Here is a 23,452-nt window from a genome sequence, read left to right as displayed (position 1 = left end):
TAGACCGATTTAGTCGCCATTTTCTGATAGTGTTATCTAAGAAAATCCAAAAATGATTGTTAACAATGGCAGGAAAATAATATTTAAATAAACGATATATAATTTTGTCACTATTAATATTCTAATAACCTTCCCAGAGTGCAATAAATAACCTGTTTTGATGTTTTGACTTAACTAACTACGTTGGATGGCAACTAAAACAATTGTCCTATCATTAACAATAAGAGATGAATTTAATATTATAATTTGTGTATCAATTTATAAATTTTTTATTGATGCAGTCATGCTGGATAGGGACTATTTTTACTTAAAAACTAAATTTTCAAGTGAAAATCGAAGTCCCTACTGCTTGATATCAGGGTGTCTGAAGCAAGTTTCAAACCTGAGACTAAATTTATATATCAGCAATGCTAGATGAGGGCTATTTGTACTTAAAAACTATATTTCCAAGTAAAAGTCAATGTATGACTTGATATCAGGTGGCTTGAATCAATTATCGAATCTGAGATCTCTGTTTGAATTCTCATAGCTCTTACCATTAATCTGGGAATCAGAAAAGCCCACAGTACCTTGATATATTAATTTGGATCATATTTGGCATATTGATATATATATATATATAAATAATGTTGCAGATTATCTCAACTTCGACTACATTTCTATTGATACTTTTGTTAGATATATCAATAATTTTCCGAATTTTCTTGATGAGATCATTTTTTTAATTTTTGCTTTTGGAAAATGATCTTGCTTATTACATAGGATATCTTAAAGAGGACTTAATCCTACAAGGCTCATTTTTTCTTTAATTTGCAACAAAAATATATTTTTTGTATCTGGTTATCAGAAGATTAGGAAAACTTATAAAAATGAAAATAAACCCTTTGGTAAATATTTGTATTATTACATTGCAAATGTCAATTATAGTTTTATGGTTATAGGAACGATTGAGGTTGGTGTTTCACATATGGCACTATTAGGCGCCTTGTAGGGTTAAGATATCCCTTAACAAATTTCTACGACCTGGACATTTCTGTGACTGAATATAGCTTTTAAATTTATCAATTACTTTGTATTATTAATTTTCATTTCATCTCAACTTTTTGTTCTATGGCAACCCAGTGGATGATGACATTGTATTAGAATATAGTGACGTGAATTTATATTGTGCAGAATTTCTCTAAATGCAATTTTTCACTTATTATATTTTTTGAGATCTATAATCTAAATTGAAAATCTAAAGGATTTAGATTATAGTTTGGAATTATTTTTCAGTTCAAGAATCCTCAGTGCCTTTGGTCACAGTGCTTTGGTTGCCCCTTTTGGTCACAGTGCAAATTCTCAACAATAGCACTCAAAGGTGCATTTCCTTAATTTTCCTGGCCACACGACATCTTTAGCACTCCTAATATTTCCTTTTATTTTCCTTATCAGTATTCCTCATAACAGGCAGTTCTTACTCGGTCTTTTCCTCCAGTGCGCGAGGACTCGTGAGCAACCAATTTATTTTTATGAGACCTCGAGATGCAACTCAACGCTGGGTGGTCAAATGGGAACGCCCTCTCGCCCCTGATACCAAACGATAAAGGTGAACGCTTCTTGAACCGTGGACGGAATTGTTGCAGATAGGATAAGATCTTTAGATAAGATGCGAGACATCTGGGGGAATATACTGATATTTTTTGTGTAATTTTGGTCGGCCTGATTTTGTAGATTTTTTTATAAATCTGTAGGATTCATATAAAAAACTATTCCTGATTTTTTTGCTTACTTTTTATGCTATGACTGCTAGAGATAAATCTGAACACGAGTTGATATCGCACTCCATACCAATTATTATTATTCACTAGATGACCCGTCAGACGTTATCCTGTACCCATGTCTACAAATTTCAATATAATATACTAATATTTACCGTTTACCTAAAAAAATAATTATTGTTTTTTAAATTTCTCTTCACGCCAAAATGCATATACTTTTATAATATTATATGAGCGATGTTAATTGTAGAACTGCTTTAATTAAAATGATGAGTCTCAATTCCTACACTATATTGGAAACTGAAATCTTTTAAACGGTATAACATCACCTTAACCATAACATAACGCTGGTACTTCATATTGGATTAAATTATTTTAATTTTTTATTATTTAGGATATCCAAAATTGCATCTTAAACTTCTCCCAATCGATATCGTGAGAGCCGAATTGTATGTATTCATCCTTACTTTCCCATTTGTTGTTATAAAGTGAATTTTTTACGAATTTTAAAAATATTGTCGAAAGATTAGTAAAAGGTGCAAAGAAATTATATATTGAAAAAAAAAACTATATTGAAAATTTAATATCCGAATCTTGTGTTGGCGCCCCCTAAGGCGTGCGCTCGTATTTTTTGCATGCATCGCATTAAAAGTAGGACCGGCGCTAATTAATACTTAATTTCATATTTTAAGTGAATTAATTTGTCATATCATTTTCATATGTGTTTCATTCAATCTCCCATATATATATACTGTATTTTATATTATTTTAATTTCTTGCACATCTCAGCTGCTTTTTGGCAATAATAATGTAGATATTTCATTTTTCTTATTCATAGTAATAAAATTACTATACATATTCTAATATTGTCTAGGTTCATAAGTAAATTGATATTTCTGGCAGGTGATAGCTTTCATTTGTTTTCAATGTGTTTGCATTGAATGACATGTCGTTTTTTACAATTTTTTCTATTTTTTTTTACAATATTGCACATACATCCCAGTACTTTATAATTACGTACATCCTAGAAAGTTTCATGAACAAACTTCAGAAAGATTTATCAAAATCCGCATACTCGATTAGAAGGAGTATACAGTGAGTACTTGTAATTTAATATGGACTTTATATAATAGCAATATTGATGATACGTTTTAATTAGAAAACATTTGTATGAGAAAAAGAAAAGGCTGTTTTTAGGCAACTATTTGATTTTTTCTCGCCGTAAGAACCATCTTTGGACATCAACAAACATTTTAAGAAAAGAATTGGCCAAATTGGTCCATGCGTTGTTGAGTTATGCGCTTACCAACACATTTTGCGATTCATTTTTATATATACGACTACTTCTCTTAGGCTTATAATATTTTAAACAATTTTGTTTAACTATCAACTCTATCACCATTTTATCAAAATCTCAGAAGAGTAAATCTTAAGTTTTCCTTGTGAGCTAAGCCTTCCTCTATAAGAGTATTAAATATAAAATAGATGATTGATGACACGTTTCTTTAAATTATACAATGAAGTTGTAATGACAAATTGTGTAAATAATTGAATAAACGCACTTCAAGAATATAAAAAATTATATTCATTTTATTAAACTGGAATAAATTCATATCAATTACCATTAGATTCGCTAATTACCATTAGAACACTGTGAATGAGTTTACAATATGGTTAAAATCGTATACGTGTTTCTTCCCTGCAAAGACAGAAGATTATTAACGAGGGTAAGATTGATTCATCAAAAACAATTATGGGGTCCGGACAGTTTCGCTTTCGTTTTTATTTTTTAAAATTTACTTTGTTTCTCTTTTCGGGCGATATTGGGCAGTTGCTCGTTTCGGACCGTTTCGGACGCACACTTTTAATGTTCAATTATCCTCAATTATCAGAGGCCCAGATCTCAAATAAGCCTTTTATATACGTGTTCATAAATTTTGTTGTTAAACGGAGCGATGACAGCTGTATAGTTTTTATCAGGGTACTTGATGTAGGTACAATTTTGAATTGATCGGTGATAATTTATCAACGGTCTATAAATGCTCTGAAAATTTACGATTATGGTATTTCTGCATTTGTAATTAGGTAACTACTGTTTGGAGTAGATTGATTAATATGCTTGTACTGAGTTAATTACTTTTATTAGCTGTAATAAATTATAAACTTAAAGAAAAACTTCATAAAAATAATGGTTTTCTGACTATGGGAAACTTTATTTGTACCTAATATTTATTCACATTAAACAATCTTTTTAAATTAGTTTATTTTTTGCTTATTCTAAAAGTTTCACCTCTTTCCACTTCCATGTAATTTTATTAATTCCTTTTATCCAGTGGAAAACATTATTCTTCTATCAATTTTCATTATCATACGTGCATCTTGTTTATCACTTCTGTGTATATTTTCTCTAAGTAGCTAGCTATAATTCCTCTATAAAACAGTGTCTTATAAATATTCAACAAGGATATTTACATAAACATACAACACACATTGTTTTATATATCGCAATATCAATAATTCTCAGCACGAACGTAGTTTCTTAGAAACCAATGAGCTTGAATCAAATAGAAAGGAAGCTGATACACAAATATGAAAAATAATTAATATAATAATCAGTCATGAGATGTATCATCTTTCCCAAAATGGTATTATTCTATTAATTCTAGTAATTTTTATATTGGGTAGAAGTAAAAGAATACTAATAGGCAAAAGCCAATAAATGGAATCAATGGACATATCACATGATTTGGAGAAAATGTGTAATATAAGCAAATCAATGCCAGTGTAAGACACTTTAGATAAAACCAAGAAATAAAAAAAATCAAATCAGTTCCAGCAAAAGTTTAATAAGCAAGAATTAGGAAAATACAGGGAAAATTCAAAGCCCAGATAGAAACAATGAGATTGGAGGAGTAAAACGCTAACAAGTAAAGAAAATAAATAAATTAGTTTTCTCACACCATGCATTTACCATTAGATATTATTACATAAAAAAGTAAGTGACAAAACAATATATTTATATTTTCCAAAATTATTATCATCATAACCAGACATATTACGTTTATTCCACCTCTCTGTTTAAAAAGCCCCACGTGGTCCATTTGACCACCCGGGCTATTCTCGGATGTATTTATCGATGAAGAAACTAAAAGAGTCGATTAAAAAACGTACAAAACACATAAGATGTATAAAACACACACAATCTGTTCACAATGACTAAGAAATACTATCAAGCAAAATTTACATCGATGTAATGGATTTGCAAGAAATTTAGTAATCATTTAGTACCTATTTATATATCGTATTGATATGAATAAAAGAGTGTTAGAATATCTAAAAAATGAAGTACTAAATACTAAAGAAACATTATTATTTATCTGTTTTGATTATGATTGTTTTGAAATATAAAAACTTTAAAATTTTGTAAAAGTATTTGTCATTTTTTTGGGTAAACGTTGTTATGTTTTTGTATACGGCCACGTAATTATGAAATTTATTAAAATTTTCCTTTGATAACTCAGGTTGTTGGGTTATAATTTAACCCCTGTATTATACACTGATTTGTTTGCATATTATGTATTAGTTGCAGTTCTAATTACAATCACTGATTTGTTACTAAGTTATAATGAAAAGAAGATATATTTATTTATCATTTGCTATACATGTTGTTTCGCGGACTTTTCCTTTTAGAAGTGAACAACTAGTTGAATTAAAACACTCTGCTACCCCCTCTACCAGGGGTAGAAACCATTCCGTGTAAAGCTTAATGTCCTGAAGTTTGTCATCTTCATGGCCAATATAATAAAACGAAAATACGTCCCAACAGTTTCCTTAGTTGCAATATTACTTGGAAACATATATATTTCAGTAATATACACAATATTTATTTTTAATTGATTCTAATTTAATTTTACTAGGATATTGCAATCAAAATGATTAGAAATTGATGATGCTAGGTATAAGTGAGTATATAAAGAAAATAATCATTCGAGAACACGTTGAACAAATTAGACCATATTTTATATTGTCTCTGTCTTTTTATATTATCAGAATTCGACATGATAAATAGTGTAAGATTTAGAAACAAATGTCGTTCGAATAGTCATCACGCTTCAATCAGTCACTTTGGAGATCCAAAGTCATTTGTATCCCTCGCTGAGATCCAAATGTTGTAATCATTATTGTCAATGATTTCTGACTTCATGTGAACTTTCTGGGACACGATCGAATAGATTATCACATTTATTTTGAACACATTCCTTCTGGACCAGAATTAATTCAGAACTAATGATACTATTCTGCCTATATATATTAGAGTGGTCCTTAATATGAACATTTTTTAATTTCCTAGCTCCCAAGGGGTCAAATGGTTCCAAATTGATAAAAAACAATTCTCTGAAAGTTTTAGCTCTTAATATTAACTTTTAGATAGTGTGCAATTCAATCAAACTTCGTATGGAAATAGCATGGAAAATTTTTTAAAAATTAAAAAAAAAATTTAGGTATAACATAGCGACAAATGAATTAAAAGTGAAAATTCGTGTCATTTTTTATTGAAAATTCGACGCTTTGCAAAATGTTTTAAAATTTTTTCATGCTATTTCTATACAATAGTTTGATTGAATTGCATTATATGTAGAAGACAATATTAAGAGCTAAAACTTTCAGAGCATTGTTTATCAATGTGGAGCCATTTGAGCCATTGGGAGCAAGGAAATTCGAAAATGTCCATATTAAGGACCACCCTAATAATTGACTATATTTGATTATTACCAGTCTGGCAATAACAATAACTTTTTAGGCTATAATTTAAATACTAAATATCTTCATATGGAGTTAATTTATTTAAATTCTTAAATTTATTATTAATCAGATATAAACTTTGTCTAACCTTATTCTACATCTTGAGAATTTCGTCAAGGTAGACTAAGTCTCCCAAATAGAAGTTAATACTTCCAAAATCTAGCACGAATCGAGCGAATAATGTAACCAATTTAGAATGAGTATTGTCGCTCTCTAAGAATAAGGATCCATTTCAATCATGTCCTAATCTTAAACTTGTTTTTTATTTATGAAATTCAGTGTAGGTAATTGTCAAAGTGCTTACCGATTTGAAAGCTATTTAGCCGTTTGGAATAATATAAATCCGTATTTAATCCATTCGGCGACATTGTGACGTGAGCCGGGGACAAGTACACGAGTAATGTGAAATAATATATTTAACTGGCTGGATAATTGAGACCTTTGTTAGACCTTACGGTGCGGGTCTTAGCGTATCTGTCCATTCAGATCTTTATGTACGATCATCTTTTACAACTGTATCTATTTCTGTTGAAATTTAATCATGCGAGGATAATTTATAGAGCAATTTCGACATAATTGTTCTTGGGTTAGGTAGATTTTTTAATGTTTTTTTGAGGTGGGATTTGAGCGAAAAACGTTGTCGTCTCGCACGGCGTCTTTTAGGATAGAGATTTAGACTAGAAATCTTGTTATAAGTAGAAATAGATACTCCAATTAAAAAATGGAAATATTGACAATATAAAAATGAATAAAAAATCAATAATATCGATTACTTCAATGAAAATATTGATGAATTATATACACAGATTTTTTTGTTATAACATTGAAATACCAAAGTATTTGCTTTTAATCCTTTAGTTAGACCAAAATAATCCTAAAGTTCCTTCGTTGCAATTGCATTCATTCCTGGCGCTCTTGACCTGTTACCGTCCACTTGAAGAAGCTGCGCGCTAAATTAGGAATTATAGGGAAAGGGCTGATAGAAAAATTCAGAAAATAAATTTAAATATCAAAATATGCTCATATTTATATTCTAGAAAAAGGTACACACATTAGTCTTGCTTGAGATAGTCAGAAGAAATTATTTAAGAATCCATTTCTTTGTCGTTTACTAATAAAACTATTAATCGACTATCAACTTTTGAGGGCATCCATTAATCACGTGATAAATTCTTTAAGAATTCTTGGACCCCCTCTTCACCTTGGTGATACGTGGTGATATTCAAAATTACCCCCTTCCCCACCATTATGTGTATTTTTAGTTACGAGAAAAATCGTAATTTTTTAATTTTTTTGAAAATAGTTGGGTTTTCAACTATTTTTAAGGTTTCAGGTAAAAAATAAAAGCACGTGTTATATTACTATACCTCTCCTTTCCTCTCGTGATATTTCGTGATTTTTTGTTAAATCCCGTTCTTTCAAAAAAATCATTCACGTGATTAATGGACGTCCTTTACTGATTTTTAAAAACTTTCAATTATTCATTTTGAGGTTTAATATATAATAATTATAATACTTACAATTAGGCAATTAATCTGCATAGTTGTACTTACTAATTAAGATTGTGGTGTATATAAAACAATGTGCAATTTCAATGTTGGCATGATAATATAAAATAATATATGCAAATGTTTGATCAAATAGCAGATGAAAATTTATATGGTCTTAGGAATTAATAGTATAATTTCTAAAAATAATTACAAAAATTACACATTACGTATTTAAAGACTACAAGAAACGAAACGCCCTTTCTCTATTGTATTAATGTGAGTAAATTTTCCACCAGAGGCTATTTTAATAGATTTGCAGAAGATTAGTAATAAATGCCACTCGAAGTGTCCTCCTAAGCCGTATAGAAATAATCTAATAGTAATGATAGTGCCATCATTGTAATTCTATCAGTTTATTTTCCCAATCCCTTGTCTAGATAGTTATTATTGTCTTAAATGTTAAGGACTCTGTTAATATTTATTTGCTTCGTTGTCCTCCACAACTAATGAGGTGGAGATTTAAATCGAAAGAGGGAGTAGACAGTCTTCTGATAGAATAATACTTTGTCTTATTTATATTTTTAAATTCACATTATAGCCATATTGCTATTCTAGTAATATCACAACTAAGGCATAACAGTTAATATTTATGTCTAACGTTTATTACGATATTTTTACTAATATCAAGAATTTTGGTTTACCTTAATAAATCCAGAACAATTCCATATTTTTTCTTTCATTATAAAGTATTTCCATAACAACATAAATTTGTCTATGAAAACATGAATTTGTCCATTCCCATAATTTACCAACAATGAGTCCTCTTCCTCCCGCAGAACTTTTGCTCTGACAAACGCATTCCTCGCTATTTGCCGTTAATAGTAATCGCCTAACAATGCTCGTTGTTCATCCACTTGAGAAAATTGGATTATTTGCTCCTAACGAAATGGATACCTCTGCGTACGAAGTCCAGGGACTTCTGAACCGATCGTTGGAAAGACCCAAGGATAATGCAGGATAAACCCATAGGCTACTGGTTAAATCGATACCGAGGTATCCTAAGGAGGATAAACAACATTTTAAATGCAGATGTTTTCGTAAAACTAGGTGATATGAATGTTCAGTAGAGTTGAGACATACTGGTCTGTTATACTATTTGCAGAAATTAAATTAGTAAATTTATGCATTTACTTAACACACTTTCGTCGGATACCTTAGACAACTTTTAAACATGCTCATATGTGTGAATTTGAGCATGATTTTTTTTCAGTGTCAAAATTGATTCCAAACATTTTTCCAAAGATTTCCGAATTCACTTTTATTTATTTAATTCATCTGATACTTATTTATACACCACTAGTTTTACTAATGTAAGACTTTACCCACAAAAGGTTAGCAGATATCACAATTCTAACTATAGAGTGATTTCCGCGTTGCCAGGCAACGTTTGACGACTTCTGACCACCCTCGTCGGATTTTTCCTTTACCTTTAAGAATAGGAGATTTTCCTACTACATTGACATCGAAAAATCTTAAGAAAGTGAAGGAAACTGACAATTAATAGATGAATCGCTAAAACTATCACTTTTACAAATAAACAAACAAGAAATTGTCATGATATGTCGACTTTCATAAATAATTCGAATTTGAATGCAGAAATAATATGCATAGGAAGGGGAGTAATGTGGTAATTCGAGCAAGCCTTTTTAATCTGAATATTACATGAATAAAGTTTTTATTCAGATATCAAATTGTGTGATGAAACCACTCATAAAAATGAATATATAATTTTGTCCGTTTTTATGCATATATTAATAATTTTATTCTCCGTGCGTCCAGAATTTGAGTTAGATGCAATTTTATTACAAGCTTTTGTTCCATGGTAGCTTTTATTGACATTTGATGATGTTTGTGCATACAACATCAGTTATTGTTTGCGGTCGTTAAATCTCATAGCATATAGAGTAATGAAGTAATAATAGCCCGGTAATGTCATATGGTCGAGGATAGTCCAGGAGACAACGACACGAGCTTTATAAAACTCCTAAGAGCTTTTTCAATTTTACGAAATCAATTTTGAATATGAATTTATTATTTGATATTATCACCTTAGGGGGTGTCCGTTAATTACAAGATTGCTTTTTAACGATGTTTGGACAACGATATTTAAAATTACCCTTCTTTTCCCATCTAATATCATGTGTATGTTTAGAAGCCAGTAAACACCGAGCGACACCGAACGGCGATAGCAATCTGAAATCCACATAGATTCCACATGCATGTCACATCGCTGAAGGCAAGCTTGTGGATTTCAGGTTGCTACCGCCACTCAAATCACACGGTGTTTACTGGGAAGGAACCTGGAGTTAATGGTGATATCTTACTAGATCTGTGATATCTTACCAGAATAATGTAAAAGCTAATTGCTGAAAGACGATACCAACAAAAATAAAATATAAAGTGTCCTATGCTCTCGGACTTTTGCACGCGGATCATAAATCCAAATGACTCACCTGAAAATTAAATTCGCTGATTTTACGATATTGTACAAATATCGCATTAAAATTTTAAGTGCGTCGTTTACGCATTTCAGTGTAGCCGAACTACAGAACTAAAATTGGCGGTCATTAAATTCAATTTATTTATTAGTAATTATTCTCATTGCGAATTTGTGTTTATCAATAATTCATATGATTTAATTACATCATTTCGGCATCAGCTAGGCGTTTTTATCTTTCATATATCACTCGAATCGATATAGTAATAAAATGGATTTATTGAAGCTGTGATGTGATAAATAATAGAATCAATATTTTGAATGATTTTATTTGTTTTGAACCTGATTCGAGCTAAGTTGAACCCTATGAACAATACTATTATTAAGTTTTTTTTTGTTTATAAATATAATTTACGATTGACCTGGTGTAAATGCTACTATCAGTACTACCTTAGTGTACAAAGTTTGCTAATAAGAATAAATTAATTTTTATATTGATATAAATATAATATTAAGTTTAATCGGTTAGTTAAATTATTATTTATAAGCTCAAAAATCATTTATTTATTCATAATAAGATATTGGATAATAAAATTAAATTATTCATTACTCCACAAAACAAATTCGCCATAAACGAGATCATGATCTTTATGACGCATCTATTACATTTCAGCTTTCTATGCAATTTTCATTTTATTTTCCAAATTTCATCGAGTAAACATAGACATTAAAGATTTTATATCTTTTGGTTTTCAACAAAGACTAAAGTATCTATTGTCTTTGTGTAATAAATCTTTTGATTTATTAGGATTCGGAGAGTGCTTTCAAGTCAGAATCATAATGAAAGCTTGGGCTTTCTCCGAGAAGCAATTGATTTGCATGATTTTCGATAAATAAATATTTATGTTGTGTACCTGATCTGTTTCTCGATTTACAATTCTTATCTTTATAATTTATCCAACTTTCGCGAATAATCTTGCTTCTGCGATATGTGAATTATAAACAATGGATAATTGTATAATTAATACAAGTTGAACAATTTGATCTATGCAAATCTTGCTTCTGAAGCTGAATATATTATTAATAATGAATAATTGTTAGAGATGTAAATTTTAATTCAAATATTTTTATTTATTGCTATCGAAAAATTAGATACTACAATAATGAACGTTTTAGGATATAGACAATTGAGATGTTCACGATAATAGTTTTATCCATCGATTTCTATCAGCAATTCCTAAATTCATCCACAAATTTTTAAAATTGCCGTGTAAGATTCTTGAGTTAAATTAGTGCAATTAACAAAATCAATTAAAATGTTTTCGTTTATTATAAAGATGTCCCTTTCGAGATCTCGAGTGATTTATTGATGCAAAGGTATATGACACTGTTGTAAAAATAAATTCTGTACAATTTTACACGCTTTTGTGTAGAACAATGTCTGATGGAAGACATTTTTTTGGTCATAAAGATGTTGGAGTTTTGAAAAATTTTAAAGTTCGAAGAATGACCTCTGACATAATAAAATAAGAGCGGTATCTGGAGTTGGTCAAAACTTGGAACAAGATTACTTGGAAATATAGTTATACTAAATATTCATCTGCTAAGTTGGTGAGTTTTTATATTTACTACTTAAAAATGGCTCACTCGTTCAAGAATACCTTTTTGTTTTCTAGGAATGAAAATTTGATCAAAATTGAAGTATTCAACTTTTTTAGTTGATCTGCAGTAGGGTACTCTGAGTACCATTAGCGAAATGATTTTCCCCTAATTTAATTGACGTCAAAACCAACATTTAATTTAACTACTCACCCCTAAATAAAGTGAAGAATAAATTTTCCTTTTCTTTCTGGAATTATTTCGTTCCTAGTGGAATAAATCTTGGTGGCCGCTCGTAAAGCCCTCAGACGCGATGGGGAGTAATTCTAGGCGCCGTTTGATCAGTCAGTCTCCATCATTATAAACGGTTAATGATCAACGTGTGCGAAAGTTTTCTTTATTTATTGAGGCGATTATGTAGAACTATTAAACTCTCTGACATTTATGTACGTCAGAGTTAGAGGTTCTGGTTCTTTATTGGTAAAGTTTTTAAGAATCGAACATTTAGGCTATTTCCATGCGCTGCGGTCACTTAGTGAAGTGATCAAAACGAAATGAATGGTCAAGGCGGGTTTGAGTTTTATTGATAAATTTATAAAATAAAACTTGGATTTATTAACTGTTAATTATGAACATTAAATATAAATGTTTATACTCTATACATATATCGAGTCTCTGATTTTTTTAAAAAAACTTGAGATAACATATTATATCTGAGCCAATGGATTTCCTAGCAAATACAATCTTGTGATATTACAAACAAAACGTTTGGGAATATGTAAATCAATAGTAAAAAATTTGTAAAAAAATAAAGTTAGTAAATAATTTATAAAATTCAAAGGTTTGTTAAAATTTAGAATTTTATTTTAATGATTTTATTTAATTTTAATCTCATATCTCACTAAATGACATTATCCAATTCAACCAAATTAGTGAGCACCACATTAATCAGAATAATTGTCATATATCCTAATTGACTTTCCTTAAGTTTTGATTGAATAATGTTCAATGCATATTTATTTAATATATATATATATATATATATATATATATATTCGATCGTTGACTGTAAATTCTTCATCGAGCCAGCACCCCGACCGCGTCTGAAATCTTAAGACAAGTTTGTCGATTTATGATAAATGATCCTATCGTGAGCAATGTCTTGAAATATGCCCTGTTATAATTTAGTCTGGACCATTTTTTTAACACTTTGACATCAGAAAATATATCAAGATCATTCTTGCAAAAACTTGATAGGAAGTGGTAGTAGAAATAAAAGAAATAATGCGTATTATCGATACTTCTACCATGCGTTTTGAATAAGGTCATATTTGTAAATTGAATAAAAATTTTACTTGAATTTGTATTTTATAATATTTGAGAAAAATCATCTGATTACCTTAAAGTACTTTCATATTGTAGAATGCTTTTATAAACCAAATATCGTTCAGACATTTTTAACAAGAAATTCACCTTCAAATTTTTTATAATTTAATTTGAAGAAGTATGAATAAAGTGTTTAATGCATAACTTGTTAGTTTTTAAGCTCTAGCAATTTTATAGATATTATATTGCATCACAATAATTCATTAAATTTTTATCAAAATTATAAGAAATTTTAAATCTGCTCGAATAGAAATATGAAAGACCAGAATTTTTATGAAACCATAAATTTATTTATTGTCTTTTGATATATATTTTATAACAGTTCTATAAATGTTTACGAGAATAGTGATGTTTTCCAGAATATGTTTAAAACTATTAAATTCAATTTTCTATCAAATAGAAATAATAATAAAGTAATCTTTGATTTTCAACAGAGAAACTTGATTGCTGATTTGGAATATCATTTCACAGATATCTCAAAAGATATTTTTGTTTGGCAATGACATAAATCTTACATCTTTTACTACATCTAATAAAATGCTGTTTAAAAACACCACATAACCCCGTATAGCTATTATTAATCACGCCGTTTGTATTTGTTCTAAATCTAAATCATAGCTTGTGCACGAAATTGGAACGGAATTGATTTATGATGGGTCCTTATTTCGAGTCGCCCGTGGTACAAAAAAGAATATTGAACAAAAATAGAAATACACCTTTACTTTTTATATATTAAACCTAAACCAAATATCACATGACATGCCATCCAGGTCCCCGGCACGGGTTCAAACCTCCTGGGGCGATCGGCTACCTGTTCCACTCCTGATCCTGGCTAACTAGTAGAAGAAAAAACAAAAGTGTGTGAGTACTATTGTGATAAAAAGAGAACTAGTGGTGCATGGTATTGTGCCTTAAGGCTAATTGTTGGAACTTCCCGTACCGTAATTTCAAATTTTTAAAAACGGTTTAAATTTTTTTGAAAACTAAAAATGAGATTTTTGAGAAGTTTGAAATTTTTGATAAATTTTGACTTTTCTGAAAAATTTGATTTTTTTTAAGCTTTGAAATTTTTCTATACTTTGATTTTGTATCAGAATACATACACACGCACACATACTCACACACACATACATACATCAATTTTTTCTAAGGTATGACAAAATGTCCAGAAACCCCAGAACCTTAAAAATATATAAAAAATTTTATTTTCGATTTCTTTGTAATTACTCTAACTTACCCTAAAAATTTTTGGGTCTAAAGTTATAGTTACTTTAAATAACCATTTTGCAAGAGTTTGATCGGAATAAAATTTTATTATCGTGTGAAACAATCCCAATAGCTCGATGTAGAAAATAATCTTGTCGTCTATACCCAACAAAGAACAACAGTTCATCATTTTCATCTCAGACAGCGCCGAAACCGCGGATTTGCGCTCGAATGAAAATGTGGCGCCCGTCGAAGGAGTTACTTCATCGCAAAACTACCGAATGGTTAGCGGCAAGTCGCATTATATTAATAATGAACATAGTGTTTGAATTGATACAGTCATAAGGATAATCTTCATAAATGATGAAGAGACACATAGATATAAAATAATCGTAAAGTAGTTGAATCAGTCAAACAAACATAAGTTGCCCTCGAGAGAATGGACAACAACTTTTAACGATATCATGTAAATTACATTTTTTTAGAATTAACACTTTGGGGACTGCTGTCCACCTCAGTGGACAAACAAAATTCAGTTTGCATCGAAAAGTTGAATAAATTACATATAGCAGTGATAAACAGTGTTGTATTTTGATAATAATTTTAAGTTATTTTAGTAGTATTTTTAGTCTTTTTCTTTGCTATATAGTCTTTTTTTAATATTTAAAACGATTTTCCTTCAATAATCGAGTTTGACATACATCAACAAACACCCCGACTACAAATACCAAGCAATATAAGACGTCCAATAGATTATTTTACTTTATATTTTACAAATGAATTATTAGACAATATAATAGAAAAAACAAACCATTATGGCAGCACAAAAATAAACCAATATACTGACTAATCAGTGGCATATTCTAAATGCAAGAGAAAGAAAAAAAGATTGTATTGTCTGTTCTGACAGAAAAGCAATAGGAGAAAAGCGGCGAACACATTTTATTGTAAAACATGTCCAAATCAACCAGCTATGCATTTTGGAAATTGTTTTGAACATTGGTCACCATTCTTTGTAAAATGATCAAAAATAAATTAATATTATAAATGTATGTCCTTCAATGACCACAAATTTTCATCAAACAAATTGCATAACATACACAATGAAATCAAGATTACAGCCGGTGCAATAGATTGTTTTGAAATCGGTGCCGTCACGTAAGTGTTAAGATATATAGATTATTACAGGTTTATACTAAAATTAGATAAATGTATATGAATTCATGCGAAAAAATATAAAATTATTTCATAACTATATTTGATTGAAAAAAAACCTAGATCTGATTGCGCCTAAAAAAATTAACAAGAGAAAATAGTACAGATTATACATTATGGGCAGTGTTGCATAAAGCTCAACTTCATGAATATTATATTTCATTTCAATCTGTATATTTATGGTATCAACTATATTTTTTTACATGTTAGATACCATATAATTATTTAGGCAAATTTAATTTCCCGATACCTCTCTGTGTCTTCCCATACAAAAACCTCTGTTACCAACGTGTCCTACGCAGATGCACCAGTTATCTATCTCAATACGAATCTGTCAGCTGAGATTCTGTTCAATTATGTCTCATAAATTACTAACATGTTTATTCGTATGTACTTCAAACAAGGCAGTGTGCAATAGCCCACATAGATCGTTTGCGGTTCATTATATATGAGATGTTCCTTTTGAAAAAGATACTGAGTTAGTCAAAGTTATCTCCGCTCCGAGCTTTACAAGATCATTGCAAAAGATAATCGGACTCAAATAGACCGCAGGCCGAGCGAGGAGGTGCGGTATGCGGTGGTACGTCTATATCCATATCTAGATGATCGGTGCATCTTCTTTACTTTTGGGACAAAACGATTTTCAAGATTTATGCTATGTATTAATTTTAATTTTTGTGAAATATTCTATCTTTTGTATGTTATGGCAGACACGCTATGCCAAACTACATATTGATCTGAATTTGTGATTTTCTTTATGGAAAACAGTTTTTTCAACTTTCCGAAGAAGAAGTTTATGTTTTCATAAAAAAATCCGATTCGCTAATTTTATGTTTTCTCGACGTTTCAAGCCATTCTGAATCGAATGAGACCAAATTTGGAAAAAGTATGTGTGTGTGTTTGTGTGTGTGTGTGTGTATGTGTGTATGTGAACAGATTTTTTGCCGTAAATCGACGTTTTCTCGAAAATTTGGTGTATTTCGAAGAGGACTATCTATTGTCAGTTTTGTGCGACGATATGCCAAGCCGTTTCTTTGTAATTTTAAAAAAAGTGTTGAACTTTTCGTCCACATTTTAAGCTCATCCTACCGAACCGATTTTAAAAAATTAAAAACTGTTCGAAAGATATTAGTTGGGAATGGTACTGATTAGTTTTAGGTGAAAATCTACCGAGCCATTTTCTTGTAATTAACTATTGAAAAAAAAAATTAAGCCAATTTTTACGGATTTTTTTTAGCGATATATATCATGGTCTTATAGAACTTACTGAAATATTACGGTCTTACGACAAGTAGTTTAATTTTAAAAATTCATCAAAGTTTGAGAAAATGAGTAGTTTTTTTGACGTTAGCTAAAATTAAAATTAGACGATTTACTTGGTATAACAATAAAGTACTTGGTCTTAATAAACATACTAAACCATTAAAATGCTACTGAAACTGATTCAAATATAATAATTGTTGATTTTTGAAAAGTTGCTTTTTGAAAATACTCCGAGTTAACGTGTTCGTTCGTTTTCAATTATGTGTAATAAATCCACTCATAAATTAATTTATTTTTTATTGATTAAGTCGATTATTTACATATATCGGGAAGTTCATGTAACTTGCCTCAAGGCTAAATACCAATACCAACTTGTTTCTTTTCAGGATCTTATATACTACATTCTGATCTGATCCATATTGGTAACCTCGTTTTGATAAACACAAATGGATTAGGGATTTTCATTTTTGGAAAATTGTTTATTATCTCTTCAGGTTCTTATAATCACCAAAACCTCCGATATAACACAGGTTGCAATTCGATCATATAAATATCGAAAGAGTGATGTTATAGCCTTTTTGCATTAAAAATTTGTTAAATAAACTACTTCTTAATATTATCCATATTGGTAATCTCATTTTGATCTAAACACATGGATTTGTCAATTTCTTTTTTGGAAAATTGTTCAATTTTAGTTAGTTAGTAAGAAACAAAACCCTTGCCACTTCAACTAATAAGAAGGATGAATGGTCACATGAATATCAAATACGAATTTAAAAACATTGCGAATTACTAAAATTGCTTATACAACATTTATTATTTTTTCACTAAATTATTACAAGAGATTTAAAGAACTCGTACGCATAAGTAATAATTTTAATCCCAATTTTGTGTGAAAAGAGTCAGTTTTCTCAGTCGGCGGTACTCGCGTTAACCATATCGCCTTACCAAACGATTCCGATGGGTCCGTTGGGGTCTAGACGCCGCGCACGTAGGCGCCAGTCCAGCGCCAACGCACTACTGGCGATGTTCAACTCTTTGGCGCTGAAGAAGACGCGCTTATGATATAATGCATTTGTTATACGAAATTAATGAACAAATGAAATATCTATAGGGAATTAATATGGTAATAAATGTATATGAATGCATATTTATTTAAAATATAAAATATTGGTATAAATTATTTATTAATCGATTTTTTATTATGGGTAAATAAATGGAAATCATCCGGTTTACCGCCAACAATTTATTGTTAATGAAATATTTTGTAGATCAATAAATAGCCATAATCAAAAATAATATCAGCATAATCAATATATTGAATAATTTAATATAAATATAAATATTTATATATAATCAGGGTGTCCCAGAACTCAATCGTCGATATAATGGATTTTGAAAATTATGAGATCTTAAATGCAACCCAGCGCTTTAGTCAAACTAGTGACCATTATTCGGTTATTGTAGTTAATTTTTATTATTTTTGTTCCTTAAACTTTGGAACCGTAATCGTGAATAACATTTCTAAGACCACAGTAAAAAATGATGATGCAAATTGCTCACTTTCCAAGACCTTTTGTTGAACTATGAATTTAAAATTTTCAAAATTGCTCGACTTGGAAAGGCTCTATTCAAAAAAAACTATGTTAAAGTGTGTTCACAAGCCTCATCAAAAGTTAGCACATTTAATCAGGATTATAAAATAGTAAAATACTTGATAGTTCATAATACAAAAAGCGAGTAATAAAATAAAAACCAAAAAATAACACGATGCAAGCTATCGCATTTCGCTTACAATTGGTTCTGCAGTAACTTAATTATTAACTTCCCGTAGGGCAAGTTATAGTAATCGCAAAAAAATCGAAAATGAAAATTTTTATATATCTTTACGTTTCAAAACCTTCTGCACATTTTGGCATACCTTAGAAAAAATGGATGTATGTGTGTGGTGTGTATGTGTGTGTGTATGTGTAGGTTACAAATTTTCGTCGACGATTTCGGGAACACAGATGAAGCGATTTGAATAATTCAAAAAACATTCGATTCGTATTGATAAGGAGACGTGGTGATTAGTTTTTGGCGAAGGCAGGTCTAGCCGTTCCGATGATATGGAGCAAAAAGTGCCAAAAACGAAGAAAAGAGAACGGAGCGTCCGATTTGAATAATTCAAAAAACATTTTACTTGTATTAACAAGATGAAGAACTGATCAAATTTTCATGCACACAGGTCTAGCGGTTTCGGAGATCTAGTAAAAAACATAATGCCATTTGGCGGTCAAAAATGATCATTAAACATATGCACATCAAATTATCAGATATTTTATAGAGATTTTAACAATAAGTATAAATTTTGTTTACATTCCTATGGGTTCCGCACCAATGCTTATCTGTTAGATGGCGACGCCTTAGAAGTTTTTGAATAAATAACGTGTTCTGAGTATACCCCTTTTTTCTCAACTGATTGATATCCATATTAATAATCCAACTCAACTTTCTTAGATTATAGCATTTCTTTCAATGAAATTAATGTTGATAATCATTTCATGTGATTGTGAAGAATGCTTTTATTAGAAGTAACATTTTAAGATAATTTTTCACAAGGAAATGAGAAACTTGCAGTCGGCATGTATCTTGTGTTATCTTTATGAGAATGTCGCTAATTATCACAGGACAGGTCGGTTCCCAAGATGTCCATTTGTCTGCACAAATATTGTCTGATAACTGCGCTGACATTCTATTTCCTTTTCAGATATACAAGAACATGCGCTCACGCACACCTAAAAACACACACATTTATATATATATATACACATATTTCTACATTTATACTAATATATATTTATATTTTCAACATTTCATTTTTTGACGACTGATTCTGTTTTTTCATTTTATTTATTAGCAATCGGGAACTGTGATGTAACCGATAACGTAGGCTGTCAATTTATCATTTAAAATAAGGAATTAATATTAAGTTAACGTTCACAAGTATTTATTTTTCGAATTCTTTGTCGTTGTAATATTTTTTTAATATTTCCTGTTGTATATTAAATAATGTTTGATAAACTTGATATAGGGTAGAGCGGTGCTCAAAGGTCCGCAGAACCCATGAACTTTATATTTTCGTTTGTTGAATATTGTAGCTATTATTTCGTAAAATCCCTTTAAAATTAAAACTAGAACCTTGGGTCTGTTTGTTTTCTGACTGTCCATATTTTTCTCCTCTTTGGGGTAAAAAGGATCAGGTGAAAAATATTTGAAAAACGACAGAATAAACACATTTCTTCATTGATTAATTAAATGGGAGATTTTCTGAACATAGTAAGTTGTTTGATATGTGTTATTTGTTGTGATATACTCGAAAAGCTCGAAGTCAAATTGGACCTTTGTAACACGCCAAAAAAATTCTCTATAATTATTGAAAACTGAGAGCCTCATTTTTTCTAAAATGTATTCATATAACATTCACTTTATATTTTCAGTGTTTTAATATTACAATCTGCACAAAAGGGTTGAAATTATTAATTTATAAGAAGAGTAAAACAAGCACAATAACATGACTGGTTGCACTTCTTGAATCCACAACTTTTGCTGAAAAATTATATACGTGTCTATGTTTATTTGTAAGTATTTTTAAGCATTTATTAATATATTTTGGGAAATTTTCTCATAGTTGTCTGATACATTTCCGCTATTGCTTCGGAAGTAAGGTTAAAAATATTTAAAGGATGTTGCTCTTCAGTTACTGTTGAAACCAATTCATTAACGATAAACACTAATTATAAAATGTAGAAATTATTGCTGCATGCATAAAATTTTTTTAGCCTAAAATACCAAGAATTTTTTATACAACCAATATAAAAATTTAAAGAAAAAACTTTCTCTCTACAAAACTCTCAACTACCCATTCCCATTTTCCTCATACGATAAAAATCCTTTTTCCGCGATATCGTGCTCAATTACTCGAAGTCTCCTCGGTAACCCTTATTATTAGCCTTAATTCGGTCCCTTGCACTTTACTTGCCGATTCGGTCATAAAAGCTCGCGAGGGAGTGGCCTCGAGGTAATTAGACCGAAGTGTACTCCTACAAGTGCAAAATAAAACGCGAACGAAAAATAAACAGTCCAGACTGAAGAAGTAGCAAAAAACGCGAACTAGTAGGTACTTATATGCTGATCGCACAATAAATTCTTTATGACCGAACTGTGTGCAGTACCTGGTTAGAATCGGGTTAGACTGGAAAAGGGGAATATAATGTGTCATAAAGAAGGAATGTAGTTAATGATTATAAAGTTCGTTTGTTAAAAACGCGACGTTCATTATTTTTCGATTTATGTGAATAAATTATTAACAATTAGCTAACTTACTAGAGAATTATAATTTTAGAGTAAATTTATATATAAGGGCGGGCTACAGAGGTCCAATTTTACTGTCTAAAGCTAAACCATCGGTTCCCAAAAATTTAAAGTTGAATCAATAGTTTTTAAGATATGTGAAGTTGATAGCTCAATATTGGTATTGAAACAGATCGTGCGTTTTCAAAAATGCATAATTCGATTTTGATGAAACTTGACATACATTGTTACTACACTTTACTAAATATTTGACAAAATTTTAAAGTTGAATCATTCAATAGTTTTTAAGATATGCGTGGTTTATGGGTGGGTGGCTCCGTTCTCAATACCGGTATTGAAACAGATTGTACGTTTTCAAAAATGCATAATTCGATTTTGATGAAACTTGACACACATTATTACTACACTTTACCAAATATTTGACAAAAATTTAAAGTTGAATCATTCAATAGTTTTTGAGATATGCGAGGTTGATGGGTGGTTGGCTCCGCTCTCAATACTGGTATTGAAACAGATTGTACGTTTTCAAAAATGCATAATTCGATTTTGATGAAACTTGACACACATTGTTACTACACTTTACTAAATATTTAACAAAAATTTAAAGTTGAATCATTTAATAGTTTTTAAGATATGCGAGGTTGATGGGTGGCTGGCTACGCTCTCAATACCAGTATTGAAACAGATTGTACGTTTTCAAAAATGCATAATTCGATTTTGATGAAACTTGACACACATTGTTACTACACTTTACTAAATATTTGACAAAAATTTAAAGTTGAATCATTCAATAGTTTTTAAGATATGCGAGGTTGATGAGTGGCTGGTTTTGCTCTCAATACTGATATTGAAACAGATTGTACGTTTTCAAAAATGCATAATTCGATTTTGATGAAACTTGACATACATTATTACTACACATTACTAAATATTTGATAAAAATTTAAAGTTGAATCATTCAATAGTTTTTAAGATATGGGAAGTTGATGTGTGGCTGGCTACGCTCTCAATATTGGTATTGAAACAGATCATACGTTTTCAAAAATGCATAATTCGATTTTGTTGAAACTTGACACACATTGTTACCACACTTTACCAAGATTGTGACCAAAATTTAAAGTTGGAACATTCAATCGTTTCTGAGATATGCGAGGTTGATGGGTGGCTGGCTCTGCGCTCAATACTAACATTTAATGTTTAAATCATTTCTAAATATGCCGTGGACCTTCAGTTTTATTTCGTGGACCCCCAAATTTAGTTTTTCCTGCCGTGGACCCCTTGAAAGTTGCCATGGACCCCTGGGAACTACATCACACACACATGTACCAAGCAAACAACTATGTTCAGTAAAATTTCAGTTGATTCTTGATTATGAAAATATGTCTATTTTTGCTCATAGGCTGTATAAATCTAAATTCACCATTACAAATGATAAATTCAACAATTTGATATAGATTAATTTCTAACTAAAAAGGTTCCTTGAATTACTTCAGAGTCGAGTATGCGTAAAACACTTCAGTATATCCCGATTTTAAACAAAGAAATCTTTTAGCGTGGTGATGCTAAATTTTTAACCCTATTATCGTTTAAATATTTTTAACCTTACTTCCGAAGCTACAGCGGAAATGTTTCAGACAACTATGAGATATTTTCCCAAAATATATTATTAAATACTTAATAAAAATAAGCACCTATATAATTTTTCTGCAAAAGTTGTGAATTCAAGAAGTGCAACCAGTCATGTTTTTGTGCTTGTTTTTCTCTTTTTATAAATTAATAATTTCAACCTCTTTGTGTAGATCAATAATACATGGATATTTTTTATAAATTTTCTTATTTTTATATTAGGTTTAAAAATAATAAATTAATTCCAAAAATTC

The sequence above is a fragment of the Ctenocephalides felis genome, unplaced genomic scaffold, assembly GCF_003426905.1.
Source record: "Ctenocephalides felis isolate EL2017-DRISC unplaced genomic scaffold, ASM342690v1 CF-g0.4_SCAFFOLD_03570, whole genome shotgun sequence".
Taxonomy (NCBI): domain Eukaryota; kingdom Metazoa; phylum Arthropoda; class Insecta; order Siphonaptera; family Pulicidae; genus Ctenocephalides; species Ctenocephalides felis.
This window is presented reverse-complemented; position numbering follows the sequence as displayed.